Consider the following 18,060-nt stretch of genomic DNA (forward strand, 5'->3'; position numbering starts at 1 on the left):
CCCGTCAGTGGTCACGGCGTATCATTGTACGATTTTCATTGGCCGGGGGTCGTGCGCTCCGAGCCGGAAATCCATTACAAAGCGATAACTCCGATGTACTGAACCAAGCGTGCGTGACTACCAACTTTTTGAGTGTTTTCTATCGAATTATAGCCGTTATAAATTTCACCAGTAAAGCTCTTTTGTTGTTTGTTTTTTTCTTTTATTGTACCTGTTTTTTTTATTAATGCTACGCAACTGTGCGTAAAGGGGGACAATTAAATTGTAGTGCCTGTGCTCAAATTATGTGCTGAAATATATTTTTGTCAAATATGAGCTCGTATTATTTAGTAAATACCTATACTAATAATAATATTATAAAGCTGAAGAGTTTGTTTGTTTGATTGTTTGTTAGTTTGAACGCGCTAATCTCAAGAGCTACTGGTCCGATTTGAAACATTCTTTCAGTGTTAGATAGCCCATTTATCGAAGAAGGCTATAGGCTATATAACATTACGCTACGGTCATTAAGAGCGGAGCAGCAACGAAAAGCGTTACAAAAACGGGAAAATGTTGACCCATTCTCTTAGGTGACGCAAGCGAAGTTGCGCGGGTCAGCTAGTTTATAATAAAATGTATAAATAACGGCCAAAATTTTATCTTTACAATATATCTGTATTCTACAAAATTGTTGCAATAAAATCGTTAAACAAATAGAACAGAATTCTTAAAGTTATATAAGTAAAGTACAATATTATATTGGTCTATATTTTTTCATATATTTCCATACAAATCAAATATTCCCGGTTCGTTCACATAACAGATATTATGCGCAAGTTGGTGTGAGTCGCGCGCGGCGCGTGGGAATTTTTATTAACAACCAACAACCCTAAGCGGGGAGGGGTTAACATGTTTATTACGTGACGCCCCCAGGTCAACGTAAAATACTTTACGTCTATTGTGAATATTTGTGTTACGTAAAAATGTAATTTGCGAAGAAAAATATTTTTTTGTAATTTTTTACGAGGAAGGCTTAATCCTTCCCGGTAATGCAGGTTTAATGAGCGTTTTTATTATTCTGTACGTTTTTACTGTTACAAGCTGTTATGAGAGCAAGAATGTATCACGAGTTCCAGAATACAGTTAATTTCAAATTTACAAATAGATATATTTACACGTGTAATAGGGGCGAGCCTATTATTATTTTCCGGGCACGTTACCAAACTCCATGGCTACTATAAAGAAATAAACGTATATGAATTAGAAAATAATACATTACCAAATTGGAAATCGAACCAAAAACTTAAAGTAAGTAAGTAAGTAGTAAGCAGTAAGTTAAAAACAGTATAATTTTGAGTAATTTTCAGATATTTTAAACCGCGCACAGTTTGATAATAGAAGAAATGCAGTGTGAATGTGTTGAATAATTATATTACACCTTACATAAATTTATATACAATTATTATATTATTACATCGTAAATATAATTTGCCGACAAACTTCTCAACCGCATAACTTAGGGTAGATAACAATTATCAGTAACAAAACGTCACAGAAACCACTCTCGTATCCGTTTCACATAGGAACCATGGGGTCTCATGGGAACATCGTGACCTTGACTTGACCTCGTGATAAGCGTAGGGCAAAAAATTAAGAAGGGCTGTGTAACGTTTCACACGCAAGTTCGATGTCGAGGCAGGATATTCTGTTTACTTTTTTTAAGACATTGCAAGATAGATTATTGTTGTAAGATTTTTTTTATTTTACGTAATTTATTCTTCAATTAAGGGTCTAAAAATAACTAGTTATTTGCACAATAGTCAAAATAATATACTAAGGAATCGCTTTTATTCAAATATTCGCTATCGGGAACGTTAAAGGATAATGATATAGGTAAAAACAATCCCACATTACTTTGAAGCCATACTCAGCTACAAAAAACTCAACTAAATTTTCAAATTATTCATAGAATTAACTATTAAAACATACCGCTTTTTTTACGCATAATTACAATACAAAATAAGCTACAACTCACTATAACCTATAATTTATGTATTTTAAACATCACATGAACCCTCTATCAAAACTATGAAATTATAATAACTTAATTCCCCTAATGTAACAGAGATGGCACGTGTCGGTAAACCTCAAGCACCTCAAAAATTCACACAAATTTACCTTCCCATATGAAAAATTCTTTGTGGGAACCTGAGAACCCCTGAAACAGAAAACTTTACAACCAATTGTAGACTTTAAACCTTTACATGTAAGGTCCAAATTCAAAAATTCCAAAGTACTGCGTTAAAAGATTTTATTGTACAATCGTGTTTGTATTTTTTTTTTCTTGTTTGACATATTGCAAGGATTTTTTTGTTGATAACAATAATATTGACAGATGTCTGGTTTTTTTTGATATGCAAATATGTAAGTTGATGTTTAAATATCGATACGGGTGATGGAATGGTTTGAGTTATTTCAATGCAGTTTTTTGCTACATTTTTTAATGAATAAATTATATTACAACAAGGTCTAGCCCCTTTCTCACTACGAGAGGAAACCTTTGCTAATCAATAAGAAATTGATAGGTTACATTTATTTATTTATCATTACTACTGTAAGAATCTTGTGTTTGTAAGAATTCCATATGGAACAATAAATTAAATTATTTGTGCGACAAATAATTGTTTCGGTTCTGGATGTACTTTGTGTCCGTTGTTTGTATGTTTGTAAAAGTCCCCATGACACAATAACAGGTCTTAGTGCGGTAGATGTTCTCTTTTTTAAATAGGAGAACATTCTGAAACTGATTTAGTTCCGACGCTAATTCAGATATATTATCTTAATTATTTAATGATACTAAGAGCGTGATATGCTTTCTTGCTTGTCTGTAAAAATCTATTTTTACTTATAACGTCAAAATCGTGACAGAGTTTTGCCTACTCACGACACACTGTTTTTATTCTGATCTATCGATTATATATTTAATCATATAATCAATTGGTCACATGCTCTTTATTGACTAATGACCATTACTTAACAATAATTACCATCACGTGACGATGACGTTTTTTATTTATAAGAATCAAAGCACCGACAAACTACAACTTCTAAAACTAGACGTTTCACTTAAGGCAAAAAAAATACCTTAAAAAATTTAAGGTGTTTGTTTATGGCCATTCTCTTATTTGTTCAACCGATTAAGACCCGTTACATTATATATGTATGTATGTATGTATGTATGTATGTATGTATGTATGTATGAATGTAATGTATGTATGTGTGTGTGTATGTAACTATGTAATTATGTATTAGTAAAGCCCCAGTTCCCTCCTTCACTCATTTTAAAAACTGTTTCGTCCCTCACTTATTTTCCCACAGTTAATTGTATGGTTCTCACGGACGGCCGATGAGTTCACACGCCCCACTCACTGACCTACGATGACCTTGACCTTTCTAACTAAATTATCTATTTCCATACTTATTAAGTACATACTTATATTACTAGTTGGAAAGTAATTGCTTTCGTACTTTTAAACTTAAAAAGATTAACTGAAATAAATGCTTGATAGTGGTTTTTTATTTTTTTTGTAAAGGAGTTAAAAAGGTAAATTTAACTTCAAATTGAACCTTACTAGAATTATAATAATTATATAGTTGTTCTGATAACCAACGCATCACAAAACCCTAAAAGGATTTATGTAAATACAAAATATTATATATTTTAATGATCAGGAGATTTCTTACTACCACAATAAACTCTGAACTAATGCATTGTTTGCCCGCATCAAAGTGGTCTAACTTACTGCAATGCGAAACACAATTTTCTTTTTAAAATATTTTACACGATACATGACGTGTTTGCGAAAAAAACACGTCTATTGTATAGGGACCTCCTTAATATCTTAATATTTTTAATTTTTAGTAGGTATTTGCTAATATAGCGCAACGGAAATACATAATTTGTGAAAAATGCAGCTTTCTAGCTATCACGGTTTATGAGATACAACCTGGAGACAGACAGACAGCTGAGGCTTACTAATAGGGTAAGGATACACCCTTTTGGTACGATATCCTAAAAACGAAATCGAATCTACGATCGCCGATGCAATCGCAGCTATCGTCTTAAGCACTGCATCGAATAGGACAGTAAAACCAAATACATATAATACTTTAATTTAAAACCATTCCACTTCAGATGTGACCTTGCCCCTACTTAAATTGAATTTTCATAAAATTCCAGGAATATCACTGTTCAACAATTGCTGCGAGCGCTGTAGTAAATAGAAAATGTTTTATTCATTTTCAAACTGGGGTTACTAAATAGTTGTATTGTTCTAAGTTTTGCTTTGTGTTGAATAAATTAAATTAAACTGCAAACAGCGCATAAATTCAGTTTAGTTTGAATGTACAGATTATATTTTGTGTTAAAACTTTTACAACTAAATTCTATGCAGTCGCCTCTCTCACAAAAGTAAGTAGGTAGGAATTCTGAAGTACAGAACACCGACTTTGCATATTGATATATTTTGTTAGAAATATTTTGTTATCGACAAAAATTTCGTATAAAAGCTTGCATATATGGGGGGCTATCACTTATCTCAGTTGACAACTATTTGACAGTCACTATGTTGTACATTGGGTTCTCCCTTAGATTATAGTGATAATCAGTTTGGTCAAAACAGCAATGTACTGAATAGTGACCATCAATTTGACGTACGCTAGTTGTCAACTGAGATACGTGATAAAACTGTCTATGGGTTTCTTAAACAGTATTTTTAAGACTGTCAAAGTTAAACCACCCATGGTTTAATAAATGGAAATAAACAAACGGAAACGGAAATAAATAAACGGAAGGAAACCAGATTTTATAAAAGGATTTAATAAAATCAACCCCAAAAAGTTCCTTGTTTTGAATATAAAAGCTAGTTATTGTAGCTAGCTACTATATTTGTAATGCTTTCTTACACAATCTAAAAATACTTTCACATTATGTATTTATTCGCAAATGTCAATCTTATTCACACAAAAGCTAGAAAGGCAAAAACCCAGACGTGGGTTGGAGCACAATAAAATAAAATAAATGACAGAGCGTACTGGCTCTTCTAGTTAAATAATACAAGGCAGATAAATGATCGGCCGCTCTCACTAGTTCACACGCCCTCGTGGCTCATCTAGATGTGACCTTGACCTCTAGTACGTTGTTTATTTTATATCTTTGTTATAAATGTTTTGATATTTTATTTTAGATGTCGGCGTTGATGGAAATGGATGTTTCTTTACTTGATATGTGAAATTAAATGATAGGAAAAAATGCTTTTTTAGGTTCTTGATATTATTATAAAGTGTGTCTATTGTATTGTTTCTGTAACTTAAATGTATAATGATGTCTTAGTATCCATCAATCAGTGTGAGGACTAGTCAGAAGTTGTATTTGGTAATAGGAATATAATTCGTAATAATATGCAAAATAAAGGCCCTATAACCTAACTTATATAACCAAAGCAAAAACCAAGTACAATTCTCTTGCAAAACAAAACTAAACATTTAAACCACAAACAACTTCCACTAGATATCTTTTTAAAACGTTCAGCAAAAAAAATCACCCTGTAGTATTCCCACGCATTGAAAATCCGGGTCTATCCCACTAGTCCCGTTGAGTTGTCCCGTGACGGGACAACTGGCACTATATTGTCCCAGTTGTCCCGTGGCGGGACAAGTGACACTGTTTTGGTGGCAGTTGTCCCGTTGCAGAAAAATCACGGGACTAATGGGACAGGCGGAAGGGTCAAAACAACTGGTTCCATTGAGTTGTTACAGGTACTTGGTACTTTGGTAAGACAGCAGACGTTACACAAACTCGTACATTTTACAAAGGGTAGATATCTCAAATAGAATATGCACTATACTTATGTAGATAAAATGTAAAACCAAAAGTATTTAAACCTATATCTTAGTAATAATACTAAATGGTAAAAAAAACTCTTGTGAATTTAAAGTTTAAATAGAGTAGCATACAATTCATCATCTGCTATCTTACCAAAATACCAAGTACCTGTTGTCACAGAGCAACTCAATGGAACCAGTTGTTTTGACCCTTCCGCCTGTCCCATTAGTCCCGTGATTTTTCTGCAACGGGACAACTGCCATCAAAACAGTGTCACTTGTCCCGCCACGGGACAACTGGGACAAAATAGTGCCAGTTGTCCCGTCACGGGACAACTCAACGGGACTAGTGGGATAGACCCGAAAATCCCACGGTCACGTAGTGTAAAAGCGAGATCATCGAACACTATATTGCAAAAAATAAATAGCACTCAAAAATAGACCGTAACACCTTGAATTAAGGTCGTCAGGATATTTTTTCAAGTGCAAAGTTAACTTGGTATTGTTGTCCTAGAATTTCTCACGGCATTTTTAGTAGTTACAGAAAAGGTGCGTACGAATTCAGTATATATAGGGTGGTTGTATATTTTGTTGGGCATTTGGCGGCGGCAAGTCGGCAGGCATTCACGTAGGCTTTATAAAGAGGTTGTATAGTGAAGGCTAACATTAGGTCACGTTCGCCGGTGAATAGGTCTTTGTTTTGCGCTGTGAATTTGGTTATTTTTAGTGTTTTAGCAATTTTTTGTTCATTTTTCGGTTTTAGTATTAGAGTTATATTTTTGACGTGGATTTATCTATTTAGTGAAGCTTATAAAGTTGTTTCTCGTAAAATTTGTGTCCGTTTTTAGTTTTTTGTAAATTAACCGCGGTGTTATACTAATGTAATGGTGATTGTTTCAAATGATAATATTGTTCGTAAAAGATCCTGTGGTTCAGAAAGTTCAGTAAGGTTCATTCAAAGTTAGGAACCTAGATATTATGAGTCGGTTTAAAACTTAAGTCTTCTTTCTGACGTAAATATTAGAAATCGTGATCGTATATTCCACAAGCATTGACATTGTTATTTAATCTTGAGGGAAAGAAATTTATGAATAAATCGTGACAGAATAGAAGAAAAACATCGTACACAACATAAGTAATATAGCATATTCATTTATGAGCTCCAAAATCACATACTTTTAAATGGACTTATTTCCTCCTAACGGTTTTAAAAACTAAACCCCTTACAAAAGATATGCTATTGAAAACGGCTATAAATCTCAATAGAACTCAAGCCTGGCATATATCCAGTAACATCGAAATGCACCAACTCACATGATTTATACTCGAAAACAACGAAACACAACCACATTCAACGCTGTAGTACAAAAGAACTTGAACATAAACACAGTACTAACATAGATTAATGTTTTTAATTCTAGAGAAAATGAAATGGACCCGTATCAAGACTCGTAATACTCGTGAGTTTATAATAAAACTCGTTTTATTTGGAAAACATTCATCATTTATAAATGTAGGCTCTTCAACGAGCTTACTAGGAAACACCTGTGTGACAGACAGACTGGGAACAGAGGTGACATCGTAGAAAACTTACAAAATTACTTTATAATGACACTATTTTAAATTACTACTAGCTAGTGACAGCCGAGTGGTTTAAGTTGGCACCTCCCACACAAATGGTCGCAGGTTCGAAACCGAGGCAACACACCATTGACTTTTCGAAGTTATGTGTGTATTAGAAATTATTATCACTTTCTCTAACAGTGAAGGAAAACATCGCGAGGAAACCTTGCATGCCTAAAAATTTGTTTAATACATTTATTGAGGGCATGCAAAGTCTCCAACCTGCACTTGGCCAGCGTGGTGGATTTAAGGCCTAACCCCTACACCTTGTTTGGGAGGAGACCCTTGCCCTGCAGTGGGACAGTAATGGGAAAAATAGTGTCTCTTTATTTAGAGGTTACCTAGAGGTTAAGCAGTTATATTCGCATTTGCAATAGTGGTTTGATTATTTTTACTCATAAAAATGTTGTCGTTTTTCAGCATGTCCCGGTGGTGTGCAGCAACCATAAATTATCCATCTTTAAATCGTTGTCACGAAGAAAATGCCACTCATTGCTGCAATACTACTTATGTTACTGATATAACTTATGGAGAGATAGATAGAGTAAGTAATGTAATCATCATATTGGACATTACTAGTAAATTAATCGAAAATGCAGTATAACCAAAAATACCTAAAATAACACCGAACAGAATTTTAAAATAATTTACCAAAAAACACCTCAAAAATTCTCCACCAAACCGAAAATAAAACGTAACATCGACATTTTTCGTGTTTCCACGTTATTAATACTCCATTTTCCTGTTCAAGTTTCCAAGCACGATCGAGGCAGTTTGCATAACGTCGTGGAAAAAAGAGAAATAAGTAAATTGTCGCCCGGCGTTGTTTGAGCTGTACTCCAACAACGCACCGTGTGATTGAAGGGACAATATTTGTCGCCGTGTAATGAAACACTTAATGGATTTATACTTTACTAGGTAGAGCACACAGCTTCGTCTCTTTTTAAAAAGGTTTGCTTATGTACTTTTACATACATAATATTACACCTGTTAAACCCGAAGATGTAGACAGAGTAGCAAGAAATGCTTATCCTTTTAGTTATAATTTCTCTATCTTCCCGCATATCTTTCAAAACGAAAATTACAGGAACAATTATGCATTCAGTGCATCACAAATAATAACCCTTTAATTTCTTAACACTTTATTTCACAGATTTTTCTAGCTAGTCTAGTACAATCATACATATAAATTATGATGAGAAAGAGGCTTATAATAAATTATAATGAGTATTAACTAAAGTTCAGATACGACCTAGACTACACCTGTTTTAAAATGTATTTTTTATCGAGAACTGAAGAATTCGATTCCGGGAGTCATTCTCCAAAAAGTAAACAAAAACAAAATAACTACATCACCAACATTTGTCAAAATAATATACAAAATAATACAGAATTCCCCTCAATAACTGATTACAAAAGGCGACAAAAGATCAGTCACTCCTGGGACATCTTTCAAAGCATAATTGGATTGTTTCATTTTATTTACTAAGTCCTGTTTTGTCCGGGAGCGGGTTATTTTTAGACCCTTTGTTCATTCAATCTTTGCAGGACGGGTTGTCAAGTAAATGGGAGATTGACTCCATTAAATATTATAATGTGTTTTTGTATAATTGTTTCACGTGGAATAACTTTTTGTAACTGTACAATTAATTTTGAATTTTATTACTTTGTTTGTTGTTGAATAAAAGGAAATATAGTTTGTGTAGCGTTTAAACGCGACTCCGTCCGCGCGAACTCTGCTTATACGCCTTTGTAACTGTTTCCCGTGAGAAATTGACTAAGCTTATACTAGGTAACTTTACAATCAAAACCACGTGCAGAAAACTAGTATTTTTATAGCTTATATGTGGTACATAAGCTATAAAAATACTTGTTTTCTATAAGCGAATAAACACTATAATTTACACTGTCAAGGTTCATCAAAATCCTCTCAGTAGCGTCTTAAGCGTAATTAAGTAACATATGCATACATTCAATCAAATACCAAAACATTGATTATATTGGATTTCCATCTAAACTCTCTTTCTAATGCTTTAAGGCTTCTCTCTTTTACCTCAAAGATATTCTCACTCAAATTGAAGAGTTCAAAAGCTAGGAAGCGAAAAGTGGAAAAGTTTTGTATTATATTCATTAAGGAAGTAACATCGCTCCAAAATTCCAATCAGTCAAGATAGCTGTGTTAATTTAAAACGAGTTCGACCTTACTGTAGGGGCTCGAAAATTTTATCAAAATATTTGGGAAAAGATTTTCTTAGGTTTCAATATAATTTATTATCTTGGAACGAAAGAGTGAGTAGACTAACGCATAGTACATTAATTTTGAGCTGGAATCTAGGGCTATATTATCATCGCAAGTGAGTCAAATATATTCTAAATATTTGACCAAAGAAGGAAGTGACAACTGATCATTTTATTATTATGAAGAGGCAGCATATTCACATACATTTCAAAACCACCGTTTATAATATAACCGCAGGTAATAGTAAAAGAACAGACATGTTAAACTTGATCCTACCAATTTAAGTACATTTAAAAACCACCACCGTATATAATATCCCCGCTGGTGATAGTACATCGCCCGTTAGGACATGTCAAACTTGATCCTGCCAAACAAAAAGTTTATATAACCAAATTGAATTATACATTCTCATAATATGCATATCAAGTCAAAATTAGGACTAGTCCAAGACAGTCATGAATATTTATGCCTCCTATCTTAAGGACACCCCAAAGACAGAGGGCTTTTTCAATAACGCGAAGAGGGTCCATAAATTAAGGTGTATCCAAGAAAATTCGCTCAAAAAAGTCAATTTCGTCACTCTTTGCAATGATTAAAGTTAAAGACGAGTGCTGCTTATACTCTTAGCTTTTTAGATATTAAGGTTTGAATAAGTGTTCAAGTTTATTTAAACCTTTATTAATGTACTTTTTTATTGCATTAGAAGTATAACACTGCAAAAAAAACTGTACAGCAAAATATTAGGTCGGGGAAAAAGTCTTTCAACATTATAGTATGAATCAACTTGTAATAAAATCTTTGCTCTACACAAAAAAGCTCGATATTTGGGTACCTCACGAGCTCACTGAACGAAACCTAATGAACCGTGTACTCATTTGTGATTTTTGAAGCCAAAAAGATTTTATTACAAGTTCATACATACTTTAATGCGAAAAGACTTTTTCCCCGACCTAATATTTGCAGGTAAAAGTCATACGTAATCACAGCTTCTTCTCGATCACTGAAAATACGATCAGCCAGTTACATCTTTAGCGAATAAGTGGTAAAATCGGTCTATGAAGCATATCAGATGGAATGCTGACAGATGTTTTCATACATTTGTTGTTAATTTAGCTATAGAATAGGTTATCATCACTTATTTAAAAATCGCGAAACTGACTCACAGTATTTGACTTTGAATAAAACGATTTATTCTTTACCTTGTTTATCTTTGGCCCTCAAGAACAGGTAGACTTAACACAAATATACCAAAATGTCAACATGTACTTTAAATTAATTCAAATAACGAGATTATCTATAAAATCGAATGGTATTTTTACGAATGCCATTAATCAAATAAATTCAAACATCTTTCAAAGCAAACAGGTGAACAATACAAAGGAATTCTAAAAATACTAGCATCGGCTCTTGAAACCGCCTTACCTTCAGATAAATGGAAGTTCCATTCAATCTAAGTAATAAAACAGCAATCGCATTACCGTAATTAAATGAATGCAGTCCTTCGGCTCACCCGATCGAATAGGTCAGCTTGGGTTTACCATCCATCTGTATTATAAAAACGCCTGCATTTTTTTTTTAGCAATAATTCGCTGATACACAGCAAACGGCCTTATTTACAAATTCGATGATTTATATTAATAAAAGCCGAGGGAACTGAAAAACTATAGTGAGTTAACTAAATTAATAATTGAAATTTTAAACTAGCGTGCTCCCGCCGTTCTGTCCACGAAGAAAAGGAGTCTATAATCGTATTTTATTTGAATCGCTTCAACCGTTTTCACACAATAAAGATCGAACATACACAGTCAGTCACATCACACATGAACTAAATAGTTGTTGGCAAATCAACGGGAGAATGCAACTGGCTAAAACAATTTCAAAACTGATAATCAATGATTACTTAACTTATACTCGAATATCGTCTCCAAAGTCACCACATATTAAGAAAAGTATAACCTACATTTGTTTCTACACCAGCTATTACTAAAACTCAAGGCTGCACACGTTCAGTACATTTTAAACAAATATTACAATAGCGGTGCGAATTTAGCTTCTGTGTTAAACAGTATTATTCAAATCCAATGTACGAACGAGAGAAAATGTCCAATAAAAATGCAAAGAGAACGGCACCTATTCTTTCTTCTTTACTAACTAAATAGCTGTGGGGAGGCCAGGTTGTACTGATAGCGGAGAAATAAGAAGTTGAAAGAAAGAAATATATATTATACAGACTACAAATTAAATTATGTAATACCTGAAAATGTACTTGTTTTATGCAAATAAATATTTCTGATTTCTGATAAAGCAAGCAATGCATTTAGGGCAAGGTAAAAACAATCACAATTTATTTGTCGTTACTTTTCAGCTTTGTGTGCTGATAATACTGTTTTAATATTGCTAACACACTAACATTGTATATCTATACTAATATAATAAAGCTGAAGAGTTTGTTTGTTTGTTTGTTTGTTTGAACGCGCTAATCTCAGGAACTACTGGTCCGATTTTAAAAATTCTTTCAGTGTTAGATAGCCCATTTATCGAGGAAGGCTATAGGCTATATAATATCACGCTACGGTCATTAGGAGCGGAGTAGCAACGAAAAATGTTACAAAAATTGGGAAAATTTTGACCTATTCTCTTAGGTGACGCAAGCGAAGTTGCGCGGGTCAGCTAGTCTTATATATTTTCTGGAACTGACAATCTGATAGCCAGAATTACCTTCTTCGGTAAGACAAGGAAAAAACCTTTGTTTCGTTCAGTCATACATGGACCAATTGGTAATTTAGAATGGCTAAAGAAATGAAGTAAATTCTTATATATAATTAATCTTACATTTCAATAAGGGTTTAAGGGATGCAATAGATTTTTTCATTAATATGTATTGTTCAACTTCCCATAAAATCGCTAACAGTAAGACGTAGCTCATAGCATCAGCTCGCTCGCTTTTCCAATTCTATTGGTGATTTGGAGTGGAGCGATAATTGTACTGTGACGTTACTTCTTATTGAACTACGATATTTTAAATACACTTTATATCTTCTTTGTTAACGTATTGTGTAATGTATAAACTACATTCAACATTTCTAGCAGTACTATTAGGTATTATTGTTTGAAAAGAATTGTTATTATTCTTTTTTTAGGAACCGTTAGTTTCTTAGATAAACATTACTTCTACGCAAAAAATATATCTCTTACGAAAAAAAGCAATAAGTTTACAAAAATTAGGTCTTATTCGCAGGTTGCCAATACATTAAAGGTAACGTTAAGACAAAGAAGTACAATTTTTCAATATTTTAAGCGCCTGAAATTATGTTAATAGCAAATTCACGAAACGTAGTTTAGGTATAAGTTATTTTGAAATAACCTCAAAAATAATGTAACCTAATATTTATTGCATAAATAAATTATTGATAGTATCAGTATCAGCCTTAAAATGATTAGATACAGTGTATATTTTATTAATAATTTTATTTAATACTTTTCTAAAAAAAATACCAAGAAAATAAAGTTCAGACTCCCTAAGAGGTTTTAAAACGTAAAATTAAAAAGCTTCAGTGCCTGTATCATATATTATTTACTTTTAAAACATCCATAAACAAAACAAACATAACCTCCAAAATCATCAAAACATTCTACAAATTTAATAAAAAGTTTAACAAAAGACAGGTCCCACCGAGATTTGAACTCGGATCGTTGGATTCAGAGTCCAAAGTGCTAACCATTACACCATGGGACCGCTGAGAGAAGCTCTGAAATTTCTGACTACATTCCACGAAAAACTCACTGCGCATGACAGATATATGTCTATTACGCTTTAACGCGTACGTTTGTCTCTTTCGAACATTGCTTACATTCGTGGTCTATCAATAGGTTGGTACTAAAGAGTTTGTATGGAATATCTTTGGCACTTTACAGATTTATTGGTACTGCGATTTGCTCATTGATATATTAACGTATAGACAATGTTGATATTAGTCGCATTGTTTATCTATTGCAGTCTTTATACACTTTGAAATACGACTTAAAATCTTGTGTGATTATCATATTGAAATAAATTAGACTGATATGTAAAATAGTATTGTTTATTATTGAAACTGTCATTTGTTTTCATTTCCAACCAATTATAATAGGTCCTACATAACATAATTACCTCTTTGCGTTTAGTTAAAGTTTATTTAAATAACTAGGGAATTCTATAGCTTGAATTTAAGTTGATATTAGAAGTATGATACTTATTTACAAATCAAGTTAAGTTTGTTTATAAAAAGATCGCACATAACTGTTAGAAGTGTATTAGTATAACAAATTTTGTTTTTAAAAATATTAAGTGTACAGTAACTGTTATTTTAAGAATTTGTTACTTTATTTCGTATTAACGGTGAAGGAAAACATCGTGAGGAAACCTTGCATGCCTAAAATTTGTTTAATACATTTATTGAGGGCATGCAAAGTCCCCAAACCGCACTTGGCCAGCGTGGTGGACTCAAGGCCTAACCCCTACCTCATTACGGGAGGAGACCCTTGCCTAGCAGCGGGACAGTAATGGGTTAAATTTATTTATTATTATTATTTATTTCTTATTATTTATACAATGTCTAGCAAAATCCCAGCCTTGGTACTACTTAGCAGGCCTTTCATAGAACTCGTGGAAATAACTTAAGCGTAGATAAAGGTAAGTGCACATTAATAAAAAATATTACAAGAAAGTTCGCAATGAAATTTAATTTTCACTCGAGCCTTGGATAAAGGCTCGTTCACACTTAATGAGTTTAGTTCCACTCACTACCTTTATTATTTTCTTTGAAAAATAATCTGAAGACGTCTTTTGATTAGAATAGGGATATTTAGTGGAATAATCAACGTTACCTCTGCGATATAAAATGGGCTATACTTTATAAGTTTTTAAGAAGGCATTGGCCCGGTTTCATCCCTTCTGGATAAGTATCAGATAGCTTAATTGTTGACCTTATCTAGCAGACATGTTATTTAGCACATATTTATGAGCTGGGAAACTGGGCCTTACAATTGCAATTTTGTATTTAGGATCAATAAAAATGAATTCACCATCCAAAAGTTGCACTTGTTTTAAATGCGGACTCGTCACCATTGTTTTTTTAATAAAATGACATTTAACATATTCAATGTAGATTGTAGACTGTACTATACTACACATATGTACCGTACTATAAATATAATTAATTGTGAAAATTTACAGACTTGTATGTATGTATATTTATAACTGTCGAAACAAAAAACGGATTCAAATAAAATGAGTTAATTTGAAGTCCCGCAAACGAAATCTTGCGTAGACTTTAAAGTCCCAGACCAAGTAAGAGTAGCTATAGAAAGAACAAAGGTGATACAAAAAACAGGCACTTTGAAATCAATGTAGGTACTCTAAATAGCACTACGAACAGAACATTGCAGGCACTCGGCACGTAACACTTCAATTTGGTCTAGCAAATGCACCTCGGCTTTTAATGTAAGCCGATTAATAGGATCCCGACTGAACTTTAATTCCATTATAGATTTTATCCAGCTTCACTTCTTAATGGCAATTACTGATCAGTTTCTGGAAGTGATTCCAAAGATCTTGAGATTATCTTAGAGTTTAAGTGAGGGTATTATTTCTAGGAGACTTTCTTAGTTACGTTATTCGTAGGAATTTCGTTATAAGTGTAGGTGAATACGGTTTCAAGATGTATGCTTCGGAATGTATAAACTGTATGTTTGCGTATTTTCAAAGGTATAAGCATATAAAAATTGTTCCTAATGTTAGTATATTATGTATGTAATAGGCACCTGGTTAATTTATTTCTGTAACCCACAGTTTGAAAAGTTTCCTAAGAAGGAGTACCGAAGAAATATTGTTAGACTTTTAGCATAGTGGGTGCAAAACCAATTAACAGATTTTTATTGGAACTGCTGCCGAAGTATACTCGTATAGTCATAAAAATAAGACAAAATGTAACGATTCACTTTCATTCCCAAATTGGAAACTAAGACCAATAAAAATCTGTTAATTCAAAGACGATTTAAAAAGCTACGAATATTTGGTAATTGGAAGCCGTTCCCGAAATTGTTCATTAGAAAGTCGTTCACCACTAGCCAATTACGAGCATGCAGTCTAAAGCCGAACCTTTTTCCTTTAACTTGGAAAGCAAACAAATTGCAAATTCCCAATGCAGTACCATTGCTAACGAGTTCCGAATTAATCGACACATAACTCCCGTCGCTTTGTCGTACAATTGAACCGCAAATTGATTGAAACCGATTGCTATTAATTCAAATAATTAACGTTTTGCTTCTATCACACTGGAGGGTAACATTTACCAGAAAAACATTGGATGATTATCATTAAAAAAACAATGAATTTATTAAATCTTTTATTTTGATATGAAGCAACGTGCCAAAAAAGGCATGTAAAAAGATTTAAGAAATGCATTAGAATGCAATACAATAAGGACCACAACCATATGGGACGAATAGCCAGGAAGAGAGAGAGAGAGAGAGACAATAAGGACTGCAATAAAATTATATTTTTATATGTGTTTTTCTGTTTCTTATAGAAAAGACTCACAGAGGCCCATTTTCTATGAACACTTGGAAAATAATAACCTTATTCCTTAGTGTGCCTTCTTACCGTATATAACCATACTTACCAACTACTTCAAAATAAGAGAACAAGGCGTATTATATAGGTACGAAGAGAATACTAGTATATACCTGTGCATGACCGTGAATGAAAATAGAACACACGTAGACGGTAACAACTGATACAATAAAACTCTGATTGAGTGTATTCATAGTTTCTATCTATTATTTAAACTTCTGCGAGTACTGTGATAAATAAAAACGTCATTTTATTCAGTCCTTTGCATGGCGTATGCCGTACAAAAATACGATGATAATACTTATACTTCCTGTACAGAAAGCACAACTTATTAACGTAGAGAGTAGAGTAAAACTCAGTTTTATAGACCACAAGCTTGATTTTTATTTTGGGTAATAATATATTAGCCATGAGAAATAATAAAGTATAATATAGTAAGTACATGATATACATATAATAATAAATTTAGGAACGTTGGTCATAAGGTCCTGTTATACAGACACGGTTTGCGAACTAATTGTTATTACAACGATGATCCAAACGGGATCGCGAGTTATTTCGATTAATCAAAATACAAGCAACAAATTCAAATATAAAATATTGTAAAAATCTAAAATAAAAGTTACCTAGAATGTAACAGAGACATGTAGTAAAATATTGTCAATGTACACTTATCGGTGTAAATGGTGTCGCAAGTAGGATCTGTCCTCGTTTCAACACAAATTCTATTCCCGACTAGTTGAGAATTCGTCCAAGTTGTGCAGCGAACCTTGTCGACAATGGACGTCGGACTAATGTTCCGTTTGATTACGTTTGTCATTCTAATTGTTGAACGTTTTAGTTTGTTTTATCAGTTAGTGGAGAAAAACTAAAAAGATATCAGGTATGAACAAATGTAGTGAAATAAAACTATTACACACGAAAAGTCGAAAGAATACTTTTGGCTATCAATTTTGGCGACGGAAAAGACGATAACTTTATTCGATAGTACGTGTCGTCGGTAGAAGTGGTTGTTAAAAGTTGTAAGATTATTCTGTTATAATTTGATGTACTAGTAGCGAAAATATATAATTAAGGCCCAATACTAGTCTTACCTGTTTGGTTGCCGGCTTGAAACCACAGTACGTTTAATGCAAATTAAGCAAAACGTCAAACCAACGCAGAATTCGCGTTGCATGATTATCTCACTTAGTTTATATACAGGTAACAGTGTGTGAGATTTTTAATGTATCTTTTTATTTAATGCACAATCAACTTATGACCACGGGCAATGTAACCAGCGCAGGAACGTCAAGCAATCTGAAGGGCATGATCGCATTTAAAACCGTATACCTAGTATAAGACAAAAAACCAGGTAAACACCGCTATCATAACTTTTGAACTTACGAATATAATAAGATACAGGAATTAACGCGAACACATATTTTACCTTAAAATGCCTAAAGTTTCGGTATATGGAGAGTATGGAGACCATGGTGAGTGCTACGTTCGTCGAAACGTTAAGCATATTAAATTGCGGATCCTATTATATATTAACGCTATCATAGTTTTAATCCCCGTATCATATTAATAATTCAATACGAAAGTTTAAAAGTACGATAACTTGAATCTGAATATCTTGATCAAGTTATGAAGCAAATGTATGCGCTTTTGACCAGGGACTTTGTAAGCGATATCTTGGGAGATTAAACTTGCTGCAGCCGAGTTCAGCTGACTATCCACT

At 33.2% G+C, this 18,060-nt stretch overlaps 1 non-coding gene across 1 annotated transcript; it reads right to left on the minus strand.

The window, feature by feature from the left end:
- Positions 1 to 13,388: 13,388 nt before the first annotated feature.
- TRNAQ-CUG (transfer RNA glutamine (anticodon CUG)) lies at positions 13,389 to 13,460 on the minus strand. Its single transcript has one exon. It is a non-coding gene; the product is annotated as a tRNA-Gln (tRNA).
- Between the last annotated feature and the right edge of the window lie 4,600 nt (positions 13,461 to 18,060).

The sequence above is a fragment of the Anticarsia gemmatalis genome, chromosome 18 (genome assembly GCF_050436995.1).
Source record: "Anticarsia gemmatalis isolate Benzon Research Colony breed Stoneville strain chromosome 18, ilAntGemm2 primary, whole genome shotgun sequence".
Classification (NCBI taxonomy): Eukaryota; Metazoa; Arthropoda; class Insecta; order Lepidoptera; family Erebidae; genus Anticarsia; species Anticarsia gemmatalis.